At 40.5% G+C, this 22,132-nt stretch overlaps 1 pseudogene; it reads left to right on the top strand.

Moving 5' to 3' along the window:
* The first annotated feature begins 1,584 nt into the window (after positions 1 to 1,584).
* On the top strand, positions 1,585 to 2,732 carry LOC149174424 (LEAF RUST 10 DISEASE-RESISTANCE LOCUS RECEPTOR-LIKE PROTEIN KINASE-like 1.1 pseudogene; annotated as a pseudogene).
* The last annotated feature ends 19,400 nt before the right edge of the window (positions 2,733 to 22,132 follow it).

The following is a 22,132-nucleotide window of genomic DNA, read 5'->3' as shown; positions in this document are numbered from 1 at the left end:
AAATTTTGATTTGTTGTAGTTAAAATGGTTTTTTAATTGCATATTGAATTCAACAAACTCCTGAGACGCTTTGATTAGCTATCAAACTTGCGATTCCAATAAATTACCGCCAAATTTTGACAAAAAAACCCACCAAAAAAACTTTCAAAACATCGCATTATAAACCACTCCTATTATATCTGTTAACTCCATATCGGCCGCTCATGACTCTCGATGGCCTCGATACCTTGCCCGCCTCCGTCTAATTTGGGAGCCTCTGACTAATCAAAGTAACCATTCTTGGAATCGTTCAAATGATAGCTAATCTGACAAATCTCCCCGGAGAAAAATACCAAAACTCTAGGAATCTGACATTAATTTTTAATTTTACACATCCTTGTCCACATGATTATTAATAAGGTAGTGACGATCGAAACGAAAATTAATTATGTGGGATGATGTTGATTCCCTCCGATCCAATCTTTCCAGACATTTTTCTAATGGCGATTCAGGACACAAGCGAGCCGACTTTAAACCGCCACAATTCGTTGACCAAATAGTTCAATTCCAGCTCAACCATTTCACCCGTAGCTTCGCTTTATCATCTAACAATACCAATTCATGTCTTCCCAATGCAAAGGCCTGCGCATGCCCCTCCTCTCATCTTTTTCTAGTGGACTTTTGATGTTACCAATGCCTCGGCCCCTTCTCATCCTTATAGTTACTGCTTACTGTGGCTTCCTACTCCCCTGCTCTCTATGTTTTGTGGACAGGCAATATGAGGTTTGCGAAAACAGAAGTACGTGTGGTGGTATATATTTCAAGTACCCTTTTGGCATAGGTAATAAAGGATGCGGTGGTCCAAACTTTCAGATCGACTGCGTGCATAACTCAAATCCAGTTATTACACTTGAAGGCCTGAATTACACAATATTAAGTGCTCGCTTCGATGAGGGCCACATCGTTATTGTCCGGCAGGAGAATTGTCAATTTCTTGACATGAACTTTAAAGAAGGCTACAAATATGCAGGAGAGGTCTTCAATATTTCGGGTACGGCTAACTGGACCGTAATCTTGTACCACTGCAGTACACCTATTTCACGTGGATTCTACTTCCCGTTCAATGAATGTAATGCTACTCTTTATTACGCTTTATACGAAAACGGAAATTCCATACCTGGATGTTCCACGGAACAAGTGATGTTTAATGTGGGAATAGTGAAATGGGTATCTGATAATACGAAGACAGATATAAGTTGTAAATCATGTAAAGCAAGTGGAGGGATATGTGGTTACAACAGTTCGTTTCCAAAGCCAGCCGCGCCCTTTGTCTGCTATTGCAAGGATGGAGCCCGTACAGACAACTGCAGCGACGGTACTCCATTTGTGTTTATGTATAAGTGCCTCTGAATTATTAAATTAAATCGAATGTGCCCTTATAAGCTAATGTTCATTTGTAATTTCTTTTATGTTTTGAAACAGGCATAAACATGGGCGCTGTATTAGGTAAATATCTTCTGAAGTTTCTCTGATCTGTTCATGGGTTTGGTGGGTTTGATTATTATCTGATAATTTTAATAACTCCAGGTGGTTCCATTGGAGGGTCTATGTTCCTAGTGGCAGGATTATTGGTGGGTAGAGCTGTGTACAGAAGAAAAATGCTCTGTTTTCGCGAGGTTTTAGTTGTTATGGGCGATGGAGACTGTCAGGACAAGGATATAGAAGCAGATATCAAAGGCAAGATCGGGTCTCTGCCCATTTTCTCCTATGAAGTATTGAAACAGGCGACGAATGATTTTGACGAGAAGAATCAACTAGGAGATGGGGGGTTTGGTTCAGTCTATCTGGGCAAACTATGGGATGGTCGTGCTGTGGCAGTGAAGAGAATGTATCAGGATAATTGCAGAAGATTCCATCAATTCCTCAATGAGGTGCAGATTCTTTCGATCCACTATCATCCAAACCTAGTTCGTCTCTATGGTTGTAGTTCCCCACAAAGCCGAGATCTACTTCTTGTTTATGAATATGTTCCAAATGGTACTTTGGCAGATCATCTTCACGGGGAACGGAAGAAGGACAAAGGCCTAGATTGGAACACTCGTCTCAAAATTTGCATAGAAACTGCCCAGGCCCTGGCATTTCTTCACTGCCTTGAACCACCTATATTCCACAGAGATATAAAATCTCCGAACATTCTGCTAGACGAGGAGTTACATGTCAAGGTAGCCGATTTTGGGCTTTCAAGATTTGTGCCATTAGATGTAACCCATGTTTCCACTGCTCCACAGGGCACGCCGGGCTATGTTGACCCAGAATACCACCATTGCTATCAGCTCACAGACAAATCCGATGTCTACAGTTTTGGCGTTGTTTTGATGGAAATCATCTCCGCCAAGTTAGCTGTTGACATTAGTCGGAGTAAAGGGGAAGTTGTCTTAGCTGAAATGGCTATAGCGAAGATTCAAAAGGGAGCTTTGCATGAGCTGATAGATCCAAATCTGGATATTGACTCAAACCCTGACATACAAGTAACGGTTACTGCAGTTGCCAAATTGGCTTTCAGATGCCTTGCCCCGGATAAGGAAATCCGACCAGACATGAAGGAAGTTGTGTTCGAGCTAGAGGAAATTAAACAAAATGGAAGGAAATGTAAACACCCCGCATTACAACCTCCGTCGTCAGTTTCTGTTCACGCAATTTGGCCGAGCACATCAACCACTCCTGAAAATAGCCCATCAATAATCCATCATTAACACAGTCCTCCAAATGACTCTTGCATGTTTTGTTCGAGGCAAATTACAATACACGAATAACGATTTGGTTGTAATTTATAATTTCTTCTTCGGAACAGCGTACAGTCTTTACCCAGTAGAGATTATCTTCATCACGTATATATAAACTACTGACTCGAATAAATAAATTGGTGAATGCTTTCAGTTTTAACCCAATCTGCACTCTGTGCGTGTCATCGTCTCTCGCAGTTGAAAATCGTTTAACGGGACAGATAGATTTTAGACATACGAGAACATGCTGAAATCTAATTTATATATTTGTTATGTTGGCTATATTTGCAGCAATTCTCTTAGCAAAAACCTGTGGATCCTTCGAATATAGTTCTTATGGCAGCGATGCAAACACAAGGTAAATATGTTTTTTTCATATCCAGTATCAAGGTGGATTTGTATCTGGTTTCCAAGATAAGTACATCGAAATCGAGCAAACAGAAAGAAAAATGTTTAGAACTGGGTTGCATGCCTTAAAAAACCAGTTTTATTGCACTTGCCATGGCTGCTATGTCTCTATTACCTGTTTGCAGGTTTTCAGATTCGGCATAAGAATATGACACAGAGCAAAAGATTATATGATATAGAGCTGCTCTGCTTTTTGCTTCGTGGCAATCTTGGCATAAGAATATGTGCTGTAGAGCTGCTTTGCCTCTACTCCCTGAATTTTTCGCGGTTTTGAAATTAGAAAAAATGATGCAGAGAAAAACAATATATGTAGAGCTGCACTGTCTCTACTCTCTGTTCCTTGACAGTTCTGGCATAACGACAATTAGTGTAGAGCTGTTTTCTCTTGCTCTTGGTAGTTTTAACTCCCAACATCCTGGAGAACAATTCTTCACCCAACCCAGTCTAGCCCGTATCACAACCAGATTGTCCATGAAGAGCTTGATACACCTGAACCTCAATCGTACAGTTAGACAAAAACAAAATCAAACAAAAACTCATTCAAGAGGGAAAATGGTATAGGCTTACAGGGCTGCAATCTGATACGTAACTCGTCCACCGCTACAATTTACAACTTATAGACAATTACACAACGAGGAAACACATTAAAACCAAGAAATCAACTGCAATGAAGGAAAACAACTTGAAATGATTTTATTAATTAAAGCTTCAAAATGTGAAATACAATTTCAACGTTATTATTTTATTTATTTAAATTTATTTATTTTTTAAACTAAGTTCAGTCTAGGTTGGATCAGCTTCAATGTTGGATGGAAGAACACTCTCTCCACCAAAGAGATGCTATCACTAGAATTGTGGGAAGCTTGGTTGAGCTTGGACACTCCTTGGAATAGTTTAATTCCCCAAAAGTAACTCCATGTTGAATTGGAAAAACAGTTTGCCCACCAAAGGGATGCTATCACCCCCCTTGGAATAGTTTAATTCCCCAATAATGACTCCCAAATGTTGAATGGAAGCACTGTTTGCCCACCAAAGAGATGCTATAACTAGAATTGTGCGAAGCTCGGTCGAGCTTGGACACCCCTTGGAATAGTTTAATTTCCCAAAATTGACTCTCAAATGTTGGATGGAAGAACCATTTGCCCACCAAAAAAATGTTATAACGAGAATTGTGTGAAGCTTGGTCGAGCTTGAATGCCCCTTGGAATAGTTTAATTCCCCCAAATTGACTCCCATCCTCAACCTCTCCCATGAGATTTGAACTAATAACTTGAAAGAGAGTAAACCCTACACAAACTAATTATTCAATATCTCATCAATTTCAATAGCCTTAGTGTAATAAACCAGAGCACTTTCAGTGTCCAAGCTCATCAACATGGAGCGAAGTGAATAAACACTTGGGTAAAAGTCTTTCAGAAAAGATTAGAACATATTAAAGATGTTCAAAGGTGTCAACGGTTTTAATTTGCGTCGGAAAGGTTGGAAGCTTTTTAGGGCACATTTTCCTATCAAATTGGCCCAAAATGGAGCAAGCATTTATTAGAATCAAAGAACAAGCTACCAACGTCTACCCGAGCCTTTGATGTACCTTCTCATTCTGCATATTCTCTCGACTATCAATATTTCTAGAGCTATAGCTCCATTAATGCACTAGGGCTATATATGCCAACCTTTGGATTTAGGCAAGTACAAAATCCAAGGGTTGGCATATACTGTCCCAATGCATTAATGGAGCTATAGCTCTAGAAATATTTGTTACCTATTCTCTCTCCTCCAGAGCCACTACATGAGATGAGTAATTTAGGCAACACTTATATTTTGGGTCATTGACTCATTAATCCAGGGCAGTAGTATATGCCACCCATTGGATTATGGCAAATACATAATCTAACGGGTGGCATATACTACCATCCCACATTAATGGGATGGTTGTCGTGTACTTTATCATTGCACCAAAACCGAGTAACTAAGCAGATTTCATGTCTTTACGAGGGGTGCTCTTGCAATTCACTTTTTTGGTAAGACGAAAAGGGAAAGAAAGAAATAAAGAAATAATTTTAACGTCCACGAGGCTAAAGATAGCATATGGGACAGATTGCTTCTTCATCTGGTTGATGTATTCGACCCTTTTCCTGTGAAGCCTCACAATAAACACTCCCAACTTCTCGACAAATCCCTTGCTAAATAGATTATCCCAAGAGCTAGCTGCCAGAATATCTGCATAACTTTCCCTGTTGTCTTTGAAGGCCTCACATTCTAAAATGAAATGCTTTTCTATTTCCACTTTTCCAGAAGAACAAAAAATACATACTCTTTCCTCCCACACTTCTTTTGGCCTTTTCCAGCGCCCTGTTTCACAACAAAGTTGATGAGAATTAGTCTTTAACTGAGCAATAAGAATTTTGGCTCTCCAAGAAATATTGCCTCTATGTATGCTTTTTGTTGATGATTATGAGTGGGATTAAACACTTCAATATAGTACTTTTTCTTTCTCCCTAGCTCCTTATCCCAAATATGCTTGTGGAACTTATCCATAACAAAAGTTTTTATCTCTTTACTGTTTATGGGACACATGTTGAAGCAAATAGCCCATTTACTAAACAATTTGTTATTTTGTTGGATCCAAGTCTTCTTTCTTTTGCACAATATATCATTAAAGGCAACCTTAGGCCATCTGCCCTCTTCCATTTGCTCAATTTTTTTTTAAATACCTTATGACTCGCACCATAAAAATTCCTTCAATAGGAGCAACCCTTGTTTCACTTAACAAGATAGCATAAGGAAATGCACTTTTAATTTTGAATTTGTTTGTAATCAAATGCTTCTGAATTTTCTTAATTTGTTTCCACTGCATGTCGGATGCACTGCTGGCACACAGTTCACAACCATAGAGAATCACCGAAATCACTAGAAGCGCAAAAAGAGTTTGAATGGTTTTCCAATCCCATAACTCTGCCTCTCTACAACTATTTTGAAAAACATAAAATGCTTTCCAAACCCCCAAAGTTCTTCTCTTTCTATAGCCATCCCAACTTACATTTTTGTTGAAGTCAATTCCGAGGTATTGGTAATCCACAACTTCTTCCACAATGTTGCCTTCAAAGTAGAACTTATGCTGATTATGTTTTTTTTTTGAGAAAACTACTACTTTCGTTTTGCTAATATTGACTTGCATCCTCACCCTTTTACAAAAATTCTCAAAGGATAGTAAGTGCTCTTGCAAACCAAGAGAAAATTTAGCAATCAGAATAAGGTCATCTGCATACAAAAGAAGCCTTATAACAAAATTTCCTAAATGGATACCATCACCCCCTTGCGAATTTAACCACTCCTCAAGCTTGTCGATATATAAACCAAAAAGGGTAGGAGACAATGGGCAACCTTGCTTGACCCCAATATCGCTTCTAAAACTTTCAGAAATGCCTACTGAAGTTCTAATTTTGACTTTCACCTCTTCATACAACCTATGCACAACTGCTCTAAAATGTTTAGGAACCCCAAGTTCCTCCATTCTGTGCCACAACTTATCCCTAGGAACCGTGTCAAACACTTTTCTAAAATCAACAAAGCAACAAAAGGCTTCTTCCTTTTTCTCCCAAACTTTTTCAATGATGTGCCTTAAAGTTATACAATGATCAACTGTGGAATTTTTAGGTCTAAAACCCGCTTTCCCTTTAGCACACTTATCTCTTTCTTCTACCCACTTGCTGATTTTATTTTCTAGCATGCTTCCAAATAACTTTGCAAACAAGGGGTTTATCATTATGGTCCTATAATTGGAGGGATTATTGACGTCACCACTCCTGAAAAGAGGTATTTCCAGTCTAGTTGTCCAATCTGTGGGGAACCCATGTTGTATGATGTTGTTGAAAATTTTTGTAATGTGATGTGCAAGAATATTTAAGCCCCTCTTTAGATACTCTGCTTGGAGTTCAACTAAGTTTTTTGCTCTTCCAGCACCCAAATTCTTGATACCCATCTCTACTTCTTACACCATGAAGAGTTCAATATCGGTGTTGACCAAGGGGGGAGGGTCAACCTTGGGATCCTTGGGAGCCCTTGTGCATGACATTGGTTTGCGTGAGTCAGACAAGCCACTTCATTCGGCTCAATTCCTCTTTCGAAATCCATGTGGGCTACTATAGCCTTTTCATTGGTTTTGAATTGGAAATATTCCATGTCTAAATCCATTTTTATCCTGGATAAATAATCTCTAAAATCATTTTAAATTAAATAATCTTTGAAATCAATATAAATGAGCTTCAAATTTATTTCTCTCTTTATATGCATTTTTAATTTTTTTTTTAATACTAAACAATTTTTAATTTTTTAATACTAAACCTGTAATATTTTTACATAAAAAGTATTCCATATGCAAAAATCTCAAATAAAATGTCCAAATCATATAAAAGTATATACAAAGCAAATCTCTTTGCAAGGGAGTAAAATTTTGTTTCCTCATGGGAAGACAAAAAGCTTCGCACCATAAGATGTTATCCCCTCCAGCTAGGTTTAAATTTCATGGGGACATCTTTGGTCCATTATGGTAAGTCTCAAGGAGTAGGCCCCCCCACCCTAATGGAGTCTCATCTCTCATTAAATCATAAATTCATGGTATATGCTCACATTAGTCCAATGAGTTAAACAAAATAAAAATAAATTCTTGTGAAAGCATTTTGCAAAGAAGTAAAATATCATCACACTTGCATTGTTAGCATGTAACATTTTCATAACATTAAAAGTGGAAAATAAAACAAAGTTTTAATGATGGATAAGAAAATAGATTAAATGTTCTATGTTTTGGTTTTTTTTTTTTGGTTATTTTTATTTGAAATTTCTCATGAATTTGTTGAAATCACAAGTTTGAGTTGTGAAATTTGCATAATTTAAGTGGTTTCCTATCACACTTAGGAGGAAGTAGAATCAACCCATGAATGCACAACATACACAAACATTTTCTCTAATTTCATTAAAATATAATAACAATTAAATTAAAGAAAATGTAAAAACCAATTTACGAAGGTAAATATTTGGTGGTTAAACTAATTGTATTGGTTTACGAAACCGATGATAGTTTTTTTGTAACAGTGCATACATTTTTATCATTGAAACCTGAATTAACCTTGACAATAAATCCTTCTCAAATAATAAAATACCTTACTTTAGCTTGTGAATGTTTGCTTATAAACTATTAGGGTTTTACAATGTAAACTCTCCTGTGTTTTCTGCCATTATTTCTTTTTTGTAAATGTTCAGACATACTTTGGAAACCAAGTGGTATCAGAGCTTAGTTAAAAATATCTAACCATGAGTTGGGCTAGAGAAACATAAAGAAAGAAGGCTAATTCCACACATAGAGAAAATACACACGTAAAAAGGTTGAATGAGCTATGCAGTGAAGCCATGCTATATAGAGAGAGGCACACGTAGAAAAAGAGGAGGAGAGAGTCACTATACAATCATGGAACGTGAAGGTAACAGAGGTTTTAAAGTCCTTGTCCAATAATTTGAAGTTGTGTCCAGTGATTTGAGGAGGCCATAAAACCCTAGTAATTGGGAATCAATGGGCCAATTACATTCATTGAGTACTGAGACAAGAACCTGCGAAAATGAGGAGCAACTCGTCAAGGCTGCGAATTTCTCATAACCCTACTTGTCTTTGCAGAGGTCCATTGTTTTCGTTGTTGTATACGAGATCAAGTGATCTAATTTCTAGTCTATTCCAGGCATAGGACAAGACAACCCATAGGAAGTCACACAACATAGTACACTTGAGCTAGGGCCAATTTGAGAACCAACAAGCGAGTAAACCATATCCACTAGAAAGGAACTTGTGGAGGTGGAGTAAACCAACTATTCATAGAGGTGGAGTAACTCAGTCGAGCCACTCAAATTTGTAGTAAATTGAGTTGAGGAGGTTGAAGTCACAATTGGTAATATATGTGTGTGTGTGTGTGTGGAGTCCTATAAAAAAAATGAAATACATACACTTTTATTTAGTGAACATTTAAATTTTTAAGAAGCCAAGTTGGGGCATCAGGTTATGTAATTTTATTGATGAAAGTATACATTCTATAAATCTAAATTAACATTATTTTTTTTATTTTTTTTTAAGAGGAAGGGTCTATGTTTATAGAATAATGGAAAATGTGAAGAACACCAAATTCAAGGTTGAAAAATTTAATGTTAAAAATAGTTTCAAATTATAGAAACTTAAAATGAAAGATTTGTTAGTACACCAAGGGTTGTATAAGGCGTTAGAAAGCAGGAGAAAGAAACGTGTAGTGATGACCTATAACGAGTGGGAAGACCTATATTCTAAAGCACTCAAAAATTTTCTCTTATGTCTTGATAATGGTGTTTTTATTAACATTATCATGAAATAACGACATTAGGCTTATGGAAAAAGATGGAATACCTTTATATCACAAAGTCCTTGATGAATCAAATTTACTTGAAGAGGCAACTATACAGTGTAAAATTGAAATAAGGTATGAAAATTGCAGATCATTTGAATCTTTAATATTCTTATTTGCTACTTGAATAGTATGGATGTTAAAATTAATGGTGAAGAGAAGGTAGTTACATTATTTTTTACATTTCCTGAATCATGGGATAATTTCATAACCTCCATTCGCTTTAGTACAACTGAGACTTTTGAATTTGATTCTATTGTTTGAGCATTGTTGTATGAGGAAGTCGAGAGGAAATCAAGTATTGAAACCTCTACACCAAAAGTAATGGTGGCTATAGGTTGGTCCATGGAAAGAGGAGAAAAGTCAAGAGATACATCGAGATCAAAGTGAAAAGGAACAAAGAGCGAACTTAGTTGTTGGTACTGTAACCATATAGGGCATCTTAAGAAAAATTATTGGAAGGGACAAGAATCCAAGGAAGACTCCAGAAAAGAGGAACATATGGTTGAATCAAGCTCAGATATGATTGATGAAGTATTATCTATTAGTAATGTTCTTCAATACTATAAATAATAGTTGTTAAATTATACTGTTCTCATCATATGTGTCCACATTGAAACTAGTTTTCTTCATATGAAGTTGTCGATCATGGAATTATTCTTATGGGAAATAAAATTTCTTGTAAGGTTGTTGGGGTTTGGAGTGTAAAGATTAAAATGTTTAATGGTATCATAAGGACATTAACTGATGTTATACATTTTCCTGCACTAAAGAAGAATTTAGTTTCTTTAAGAGCATTGGAGAATATTTGAGGTAAAAAGCGGGCCTCGAAACAAAGATGTACAACCAAAATCAACTTTTTAAGAGCCAATAAGATTCAAGGTGATGATGGAAACCACACGGAATGGTTCAATATTTTTGGACTAAAAAAGTAAAAATATAATTAAAAAAAAAAAGAAAACAAACAAACAAACAAACAAAAAAACAAAAAACAAACTATTTTTCAACTCTTATTTTCAACTTATATATGACTTGAGTGGGCCTAATGATGAACAACATGTGTTTCCTCTTAAGAGGTCACATGTTCAAAACCAGAGGGGGGTAGAGTATGTATGCCTTCATAGGTTTAGTAGTCAAATCGCTGTGCGGAGGTGGGTCCCTTGTCCCATAAACAAGTGGGTCTCATACACCAATTTGGTGTCTGACTTGGCCATGACCTTAAAATTAAATAATAATAATAATAATAATAATAATTATTATTATTATTATTATTATCTCGTATAGTTTTACTCAAATTTCAAGCGAGAGAACTCATTAGATGTGGAATTTAATTCCTCATCCAAAGAGTACCGATGTTGCATACTTTCGATGGATTGTGCTACACGAAAATGAGAAATACATGAAAAGCATGATTGCAATCACATTTTACATGTATTTCTCATTTTTTGTGTAGCAGGGTCCATCAAAAGTATGCAACATAGGTGCTCCTTGGATGAGGAATTAAATTCCACATCCATTAAGTTCTCCCACTCAAAATTTGAGTAAAACCATAGGGAGATAAGTTGAAAATATGAATTGAAAAAAGTAATTTTTTCTATTTTCCCTCTAAAACTTGATGTAATTTAATATTATTTTATTATTTCCACTATTAATTTATAATATTCCTTAGGAGGCCCATTTTAGATCTCAAAATTTCTCTAATGGATTTGGATACTTGAGTTCATAAGTTTATAGGTCAAGGTGGAGCATCAAAGATGTCCATGGGCACGTTAATGTTTATGAAGGCTACTAAAATTGAAACCTTTACAACCTGGATGGAAATACTCAGATCAATTAAGTAGAAATGGTATCTGAGGAGATGATTGAATCCACTCGTTCGGGACTTACTAGGTCATATGAGTGAGAAATTACTATAGGTATTGATAAATCACAAACTACTTCAAAATTTTATATCTTTGAATTTGAATTTTTGAAATTGTGTATTTAGAAAGCAGTGTAGTCAAAAGTTTAAATAAAGAAGCCATGTTAGTAAATAAATTATTGATTATATCTAATATTTTATGTTTGGGGACCATCCCCTACTATTTATGTCGAAGGATAATCATATTTTGTAACATTTATAGATGATTTCTCTAGAAAAGTGTGTAGAAATTATTAGGATTTTTCTACTACTCATGAAATTGAACTAAAATAAAGAGATTACAAATTTCCTCTACTATTCTTTGGAATGAAAATCATAGTTTCGAAACACATGAAATGAAATGCGACCATTAAAACCACAAGAACACAATGATTTACAAGGTAACCCAACTAGGAAAAAACCGTCTATTGCTTTTCCTTAATCAGATGAGAATGAGAAACTACTACAATGTCTTGCTCCAATCTTGAAGCACACCCTGCACCATAAACATGTTCTCTTGCTGACTGTCATACTCTGGCCAACACTTAGCCAATTCAAGACTCCATCTTGCTCCTATTTCTTTGTGCAATCCTGAAGAAATTTGGCTCCTAAAGAATAGGGACTTCCCTATTTTCTTGCAGAATTCCCAAGGAATGATTCACCTGTATTAATGTCAAGCCTTGTACACTCAACTAGTATACAATTGACAATTACAATGTTCCTTTTCCTCCACTCCAGCTAGGAAATTTGAATTCCATGCATGTCTGGGGTATTTTTATTTGATTAACTAGTTTAAATTAAAGATATTGAGGTAACAACAATTCTACTACTCAACTGACCTTCAACTAAGTTAATTAATTACTTAACCTCAGCTAACTGAGTTCAACTGAAAATAATTAAACTAGATTGCTAAATTTTAGCAATCACTACAGTCACAACTCTACTCCAAGCATATAACTCAAATTTATTGAGTTAACTATTAGACAAGGTCATGTCACACAAGTTAAATGCCATCCAAGTCATCTTGCTGATGTGGAAAATCAAATTACTAAATTTGACTAGGCACAAGTCAAATTTAGCCTTTGTTGGCTTAGGGGTTCTTGACCCAGGTTCAGAGTTAGTTACGCCAACCAAAAAATCCCTACACTACTGGCCCTTTCGGTAACAACCTGCATAGCGCGACCACAGTCTCACTCGAAGCAGTATGGGGGGATGCTAGAACCATGTTTCTGCATCCAAAGATGATTGTGATGTATTTTAATACCTTAGATTTGTCTTCGCGCAGATCGATAAGCCCTTAGGGCTTGGTACTGCAACTCTATTAAAAAAACCTTCAGACCTTTGTGAATGTCTACGATCAGCCTTTGCGGACCATTAACAATCAATATATCTACTTACGCGCATCAGAAAGCAGTCTTAATTTAGGGTTCATGCAGATATACTTAAGCTATTTATAAACACCAGTGAATGCATCAGAGTCTTCGCAAAAACACATAAACAGGCTCGCATACATTATTTAATAGTTATTCAACATATTCACGCAACATTCAATCAATATTTCATAAACACATTATTCATCAACAACATATATCATTAACGAAAACAAAAATAAAGCAAATATACACAAGAATTCTTTGGAAACTGTCTTTATTTATCTTCTATTCAAGATTACAAACTTAAAACTACCCTGTGCACTCAGTTGCAGGGGTTCGCATACTCTGATGTGGGCTCTACTTAGGCCTCTACGCACTAAGCCGCAAAGCCTTTCTTATCCTATATGACCCACTTCTTTGCGCTATCACTTCTCTTCTATCTATCCATTACATCCATATCATGCCTTAAACTCTCTAAGAAACACCTATTTATAGCCTTTTTCATAAAATCCCATGGTCCTTGGACCATGGGTGGGTCTCAAAACCAACTCAAACTTTACATAAACAAGGGGCTAAAACCCCTTTGACTCCTAATCATTTGCGCACTCCGCATCCACAAATTGCGGAGACTTTACATTACTTACAAAATATATCAAAACTTGGGTTATTTTAAACCCAAACCTGACCCAGGGGACCCCATCCCAACAGGACTCCAACACAAAGATCGTGACTCACCCTCGAGTCACTCGGCAAGCATTGTGATCTTACTGCGAACATCCCCCAACTCCACCTTGATTACTGCGAATTCGGCAGTGCTTTGAGTTGTTGCCTACTTGATGTCCTCAACTAACTTGTTTGTAGTTGTCCCTGTGCGGCGAGCCTCATTGTCTATTGTGTCTGCTGCAAGACTTTTAGCTTACCTTGGATGGTTGTCGTGATTTGATAGGCTTCTTCCAACCATGGCTGCAAACAGGCCTTTATCAAGGCCTCCTTCTTCTATGCTTCCTCAACCTGCGTTAGGAGCTGCTTTCCCTCCTGTAATTTGGCTAGGCATTGCGTTGGTGCTATGGAGAGCGCCATTGCCCTAACTTCATCGTATTGCCGCGGAAACTCCTTGACCTCTATATTTAGTGCCTATAGGTTTGGATCCTCCTGCAGATTGGTTACAAACTCCAATTCTCAAATAATGCCAAACAGTAAGTGACTATGGCATCCAAGGTGGCCATTCCTTCTTTTATCAAGGCTTCGTGATGTTCCCAGACCTCAGGCGGAGTCGTGGGCTGTAACTTTAACTGCAGCTCTATGATCTTCATATTGATTTCAAATTGAACTTGACCAACGTCTGCTTTGGCTTTGTGCACATGATCCGGATTTAAACAGGAACACAACAAATTACAGAGATAACCATATACACAAAGATGCAGCGGAAATAATACTTCATTTAATTAATGGAAAATACTGAAATATGCTTACAATAAGAAATGGAAATAAACCAGCTAGGGCGATGGTAGCTTATCTTTGAGAAGAGATGTGATGGCTACATGCCTCTGAACTGTGTTACAATGAGGCTCGAAGGCGCATTTATTGTTGAGAAACAATGGAAAACCCTTAACATTCCAAAACCTAACCCTAGGAGATGAAACACCAAACTATGGGCCCCGTTTGGGGGTAAGTTGGTACATCAACTTCCCGGGGTCGTAACTTTGGCACATGATCTCCGTTTGACGCGTACAATAGCTCATTAGAAAGATCTATCCGAGCACTATCATTGTTGGAACAGGCAACATCGGTCCATTCCATGGACCCATGGACCCATGTTGCCCCCAGATTCCCCAAAAAACGTCGTTTAGGGCCTCAAAATGGCTCTGGAAGTTCAGGACCCGAAAAACTGCTAAAAATAGTAAGTTGTGCTACAATTAAGGAAACTGAAAATGCTGAGAAAGACAATGGTGGGGGTCCAGGTGGACTTGGCAGGTGGCCACCAATATCCACATGGATCATTCCTCCCCCCTTAGGAAGCAATGGTCCCCATTGCGTTGAGTTCCTCTATGAGATGAGGAAACTTCTGCTGAACTTGTTCCCTGGTGAGCCACTTGCCCTGCTGAAGGAGTTGGCCTGCTTTGACAACTCGATACAGTTGGATATGCTGTTGGCGAGTGTTCTTGATCTGTGTGTCCATGATCCAATCAGTTGCAGCTTGTTCTATGCCATCTGGATTTAATTCTGTGGGTTTGAGCTGTTCTGCAATGTCGGATGTGTCTAGCAATGGTGGAAAGTATGGCCGAAGGCGGTCCACATTGAACACTGGGTGTAGGCCAAGGAATGGGGGAATGCTGAGCTCAAAGGCATTGTCTCCCATAGCCTTAGTAATGGTGTAAGGACCATATCGGAGTGGTCTCAATTTTCGATAGGCTCCAGTAAGGCGTTCCTTTTGCAAATGCAACCAGACTTTGTCGCCCACCTGAAACTTGTGTGGCACCCGATGTTGATCATGTCGCTGCTTGTACTTGGCATTTGATTTCTCAAGAATGTCATGGACCTGCTGGCGAATATGTTGGATGGCTCAACGAAGCCGGTGGCCTTATCTGTTTCAGACTGGACATGAGTTGAATTCATGTGAGTAGCTGCAAGTGGCATGGCCACATCAATGGGGCATAGTGGCTAGAATCCCAAACCCACCTGAAAAGGGCTATGGCTAGTGGAGCTGTGAAGAGCTCGGTTGTAGCTGTGCTGAACGTAGGGGAGGCTATCGTCCCATGTGCGTGGATGCTTTGAGTTATACATGCGCAGAATGTGCACAATCATCCTATTGACAACCTTTGTCTGGCCATCAGTTTGAGGATGGAAGGCTGTGGACTTCGTGAGTTTGGTGTCCAGCATTGACTAGAGACTGGACCAAAATGCGCTGAGAAACCGACTGTCCCGATCTGAGATGATAGACTGTGGGATCCCAAAGTGCACCCACACTCGTTCAAAGAAGAGTTTAGCAGTGGCTTCTGCTGTGATATTCTTCTTGTAGGCCACCATAATGGCCATCTTCGAGAACCTGTCGACGACCACAAAAACACAGTCATTTCCATGCTTAGTGGAAGGAAGGCCTGACATGTAATCCATGGAGATGGATTCCCAAGGTCGACTAGGGGTAGGCAACGAGGTATAGAGGCCGTGCTTCTTAATGGCCGGTTTGGCAATGGCACAGGCAGTACATGATCGGATGTACTTCCCAACATCCTGTCGAAGATTCGGCCAATAGAAATAATTTTGCAGTACTGCCACTGTTTTCTCGACCCCAAAATTCCCAGCAGCTCGACTGTAGTCTGCTTCCCAAATCATCTTGGCACGCTCGCTTGAAGGAACACAAAGGTGACCGAGGTGGCATAATAGGGCATCCTGGAGGTGAAAATCTGCAACCTGCCGACCCTCCAAGAGTGTCTAGTATGTGTGGCCGAATTCTGGGTCGCTTTTGTAGAGAAGTGGCCAATCAGAAGTCTCGTGCCCACTTCCCAACCTGGGTGGAGGTGCTCTTCCCAACTCTGGCTGAAGATTAGAATGTCATCCAAGTATACTACTACAAAGGAGTTGGTGAATGGCCGCAAGATGTCATCCATTAGCCTCATAAAGGTTGCAGGAGCATTCGTCAATCCGAAAGGCATGACCAACCATTCGAAGAGGCCCTCCTTGGATTTGAAGGCAGTCTTCCACACATCGGAGGGTTCGATTGGTACCTGGTGATATCCCGACTTCAGGTCGATCTTGCTGAAATATTTCACTCCCTTTAGTTGGTCCAGGAGGTCATCAATCCGCAGGATCGGGTACCTATTATGGATAGTGGTCTTGTTCAGCGCTCGATAGTCAATACAGAGTCTCCACGTCTCATCCTTCTTCTGTACCAACACGATCGGGCTCCCACAGGGCGATGAACTCGGACGGATGTGACCTTTCTGCAGGAGCTCCTGAATCTGCCTCTTGATTTCATCGTTCTCCAGAACGGAGCGCCAATAAATTGGTCCATTGGGTAGCGGCGCACCTGGGGTAAGATCGATGGAGTGCTTGACTTGACAGTGCAGAGGAACCCCTGTCGGGGAGGTGAAGATGTCCTCGTACTCCTCCACAATCTTGTCCATCTGTAGTTGTCGTGCAGAGGGGCCCCGTTTGGAGGCCGCGGCCACTGTCTTCTTCTTTCCTTGAGGGCGTATCATCAGGAAAACAAATTTCCTGGTTTTGGAAATGATCTTACTGCATTGTTTTGCAGTAATCAAAGAGAGGGCGGCAGGTGGTGCTACCTCTGGTATCCTGAACAACTTATTTCCCAATGTAATAATAACAGCACGGGGCCTTGATTCATACACAGCATGTCGCTTCCACAAGTGTGGTTGTCCTAGTAATACATCACAAACTTCAAGGGGAGCAATGTCACACAATACCTCATCCGTGAAGGGCTTGATGTTGTATGGAAGGCGACACTGCTGGCTCACGCGAAGATCTCGTCCTTGGTGAAGCCACCCAATGGTGTATGGTTGTGGATGTGTTGTGGTCGGTAAGCCTAACCGCTTCACGACCTCTACTGAAATGAGGTTCTTTTGACTCCCGCTATCAAAAATGAACTGTATCGGGGAGCCCTTTACCCACATCTGGGAGTGGAAGAGACGCTCCTCCTCCTCTGGATCTTCGGGTTCATTTTTCTGGATATTTGCGGTAGCAACAGTGGCTCTGGGGTCCGCATCAATGATCTGCTTCCCTTTTTCATACCCCTTATCGGGTTCTGACTCAGAGTCGGCACATGCATCTGATTCTGAAACCTTTAGCTCAGCCACCAGTGACTGCTTGGCCCGACACTCACTTGTGTTGTGAGTGGAGCTCTTATGGAACTCGCACCATTTTCCAGTGTCCTTTCTTGGCTTCGCGACGCTGTTCTTTGCTTGTAGCTTCGGCTGGTTGTCTTGGGCTGTCTCGCCTTGGCTTTGTCCTTTGTTCTGTGGTTTAGGGGCACCTTTCCCCTGCTTTGGATTCGTAGATCCGAAGTCCCGCTTCTTTTGTTTAAACTTCTGCTCGACCTTGACGGCATACCGGTATGCTGTGCCGAGCGAGGGGATGTTTAGGAATTGTATTTCTTCCTGGATGTACTTGTGCAGGCAGCCACGGGATTTGAGTATCAAATGTTGCTCCGAATCCTTGATACCCAACTTTGTGCGAAGGGTATGGAAAAGATTGGTGAACTCCGGCACGTCTTGGTCCCTTCCCTGCCGCAGCGTGGTCCACTTTATGTATTCATCCTCATAGCTCCCGACAGGGTAGTACTGCTCCTTGATGGCATCCTGGAACGAATCCTAGGTGGGTGTGGCTGAAAATAGTGAGCCAGTACTTTCATCCTTCTGCTCGCAGTAGGTTTCCCACCAGTCCTTGACGTGGGGGGCTGCTTTGAGGAGAGAAAAAACAATCTTTTCCCGACTTGAAAATTCATGAACAGAAAAATAACCCTCTAGCAGATTTAACCATTTATCTACGACATCTGCATCTATCTGACCCTTGAATATGGGGATTTCAAAATTAACTTGTACCTTAAAGGGTGTGGCGTTTCCAGAGTAGCTGCTGGAAGCTGATGCGTTGCTTCTGGGTAGCCGCTGAAGGATCTGAGCAAAGCTGTCCATCATCGCGTTCCGTTGTCGCTCGAGGGCTTCTTCGAGCAATATTTTGATGGGATCTCCTGCCCCCTCATCTTTCTTCTCGTCTGCCATGGGAGGCCGTCGGGATTTGCGAGGCTGGTCTTGCAAAGGTTCAACCAGTTCAATCCCTAACTCCTTATATCCCGACCTTGTTGGGGACATGCAAAGAAAAACAGAGAAAAAGCAGACCGCTCTGATACCACTGATCCGGATTTAAACAGGAACGCAACAAATTACAGAGATAACCATATACACAAAGATGCAGCGGAAATACTACTTCATTTCATTAATGGAAAATACTGAAATATGCTTACAATCAGAAATGGAAATAAACCAGCTAGGGCGATGGTAGCTTATCTCTGAGAAGAGATGTGATGGCTACATGCCTCTGAACTGTGTTACAATGAGGCTCGAAGGCCTATTTATTGTTGAGAAACAATGGAAAACCCTTAACATTCCAAAACCTAACCCTAGGAGATGAAACGCCAAACTATGGGCCCCGTTTGGGGGTAAGTTGGCACATCAACTTCCCGGGGTCGTAACTTTGGCACATGATCTCCGTTTGACGCGTACAATAGCTCATTAGAAAGATCTATCCGAGCACTATAATTGTTGCCCCCGGATTCCCAAAAAAACGTTGTTTAGGGCCTGAAAACGGCTCCGGAAGTTCAGGACCTGAAAAACTACTAAAAATAGTAAGTTGTGCTACAATTAAGGAAACTGAAAATGCTGAGAAAGACAATGGTGGGGGTCCAGGTGGACTTGGCAAGTGGCCACCAATATCCACATGGATCAGTACACTAGCAGCTAATTTTCTGATCTTTGCTTCTAGCTGTGTATCCTCATAGATATGAATCTCAGGCACTGTCTTGTATGCCTCTGCAATTGTTGACTCTAATTGTGAACTTTGCGCCTAGAGTGTCCCTTTTTCCTTTAAAGCCTGTGCCTTCTCAGTGAACATATACTCGTTGTTCACTATGTACTCGATGATGAGGTTGAGAGCGTGCTACTCCCAAGCTCTCAATTCCTCTGGCACCCCTGCATGCAACGCATGGAGGATCTCATTGGGGAGCACTGTTATGTTCAGCCCAATGTTCTTGATTGTGCTTAGGATGATGCAATCATTGACTAACTCCGCGTAAAGGGACCCATCTAGTAATGCAATAGTCCTAAGGTCTAGGGTCCTTACCAATGCGTCTGCTTGACTCGTCCCAGGTGCCAGGTTCGCTTGTTCTGCGCTTGCTTATCCGATGCCCACCTGTATTTTTCTTTCCTAGATCTGTAGCACCCACATATCCTTTTGGATGATCCTCAGTGTCTACATATATTGCTTCTCAAACAGCTATAACACTTCAGTCATGGTATCCCTAATTTTATCCCCGATCTCATCGAGATCGCCCTCCGTCAAGACCATGGGATCACCTTGCGACTTGTCCAATTTCTGCTTCTTCCTTGTACCTCCATGTTGTTCCTTGCCACGTCTCTTCATAATAAAAGGGGTGCATTTCCCCTCATCTCCTTCGCCACCTTGCGCTGAAAGTTCCTCCTCCTCTGTTTTCGGTGAAGGTGACTTGTCACTTTTTTTTTATTCGCGCTACTCCTATTCTGCCTACTCCTTGGCAGTGCACTCTTGCTCCACTTGACCCTTCTCTGCAACTTCCTTCTTTTTCTGCTCTGCGAGTGTACACGTAGCTTGCTTAGCTGCCTCCTTTCTCTTCTGCACTGCAGAACTTCCCACGCCCTTGCTTTTTCTAGCATCTAAGTCTGAGGGGGCGCGCCACTCTACACGCCATCTTTCTATCACCTCCTACACATCTCTTTCTGTCACAAAATATGGCAAGTCATGCCATTTTTGCTAGGGATCCTTTTGCACTTGAATGTACACTTTGTGGAAGTCAGCCTTGAATGTTGTGTAGGTTGACAACTACATGTACAAGGTTGGGGACAATCTTGGATGCTAGTTAATGGCCATGCAGAGACTTGCTTCCATAAGGACCAAAAATATTTTTGGCTCTGTAATCCGTGTGGGGTCCTTCATAGCCCATAAGGAAGCGAATTACACTGCCTCTAGCAATCCTTCCTCAAGTGGAGGAAACTGGCTGTCCTCCAGCAATTCCCATGTGACAAGCACAATGGAAAAAAATAACCAAGCGTAGTGAAATGACTTGGTTTCATCCTGGACCTCTTGGCAATTCATGAGGAACTCCTGACAGAGGTATCTAGACCAATTGAATTGCACGCCCTTCGCACACTGCGTAGCTAGGGACACTACGGGCGCCAGAACTTCATTGGCGTGGCATTTCCTCATCACCTTTCAAGCTAAAATTTGGGTGGCTAATTGGAATTCTAGGTCTGTGATAGATAGGATAGAATACCCTCATGACTTCTTCATGAGGTTGTAATCTCTCTTCATCCTTTCAGCAAGGTCCTTCTCCCCTGTCTTTCCACCAAACTCCTTAGCCGGGTTCAGGCCTTCATATGGCAGGTGCATGATTCTGTGAATCAACATATCTGTGATGGGTATAGTCCCTCCTAGCCATAGGCACCCATCATGCACCAATGTAAGTAGCTGGCATACAAAAATTGTGTTAATTGGGGTGCAATGATAATGGGGTACCCACAAGAGATTAAGTAACCTCGAGTTCTCAACGCCGCGGACCCATTCCATCGTCTCCAACGCGGTAACACCTGACTCAGCGTAGTAGAAACGCTTCATGTAATTATCTATCACTAAGTGTGGAAACCTAGCATGATCCGCGAGGTCCCAATCCTCCATTTTCAATAGTGGGATCCGCGTGAGCCGCGAACCTTCAAAGGGAACCTACTCAGGTAGCAGGGGCGTGGAAATGGTAAACTTCTCCGAGCCTAGGCCCTTTGTGATATTTTCCTTTCCCTTCCGTGGAGGGATATAGTTAGGTAGCTTCGCAATGGGCTCCACTCCTTCAACATCTATATCTTTTGTTCCTTGGCCTTCTTTCGCTTCCAGGTTGACTATCTTCTTTGGTTGCTTATCTTTCTTTTGTTTCTGCACTATAGAATGCTTCCTGGGGGACTCACACACTGACAATGGCCTCTTCTGCTTGTCCTTTTGTGGCTTGGATGTTTGGGTTTCTCTGGCAAGGGCAGATTTTGTCCTATGCGACCTCGACGCCTTAAGCACAGGAGCTAGAGCTTCCATACTTACCACTTCCAGGGCAGCTCCTTCAGAGGCCACATCGCCACCAGTACTCATGGTTTCTGCAGGGCTTGGTCCAACCATTTTCTCTAGAATGAATTTCTGATTTAGCTCAAACAACTTAGCAAATGCAGGGCTCACGACTAAATCCTCCCAATATGAGCAGTTTATAGGTGACAGACAACAAATCTCACTAGAAATTCTGAGAGTGAAAAATGTTCTCTGTTAAATCGGCACGTGTAATTTATAGGGGTTTTTGAATTCAAATCCGATCATTCCCCCCAATTTCTGACAATTAATGTTGTTTTGGCAGCAGATCTTCAAATATTTTTGCCTTAAATGCCACCAGCCCGCTCCTCTTAACCATCTTCTGGCTGTCAAGTCATGAATAGTGATTCCAACAGTCACTTTTCTGCTGTGATACGTGGCAACTCA

This window comes from Pinus tabuliformis, chromosome 4_1, assembly GCF_031772625.1.
Source record: "Pinus tabuliformis cultivar Carrire ecotype Pingquan chromosome 4_1, CPIR1, whole genome shotgun sequence".
NCBI lineage: Eukaryota > Viridiplantae > Streptophyta > Pinopsida > Pinales > Pinaceae > Pinus > Pinus tabuliformis.
This window is presented reverse-complemented; position numbering and strand designations above follow the sequence as displayed.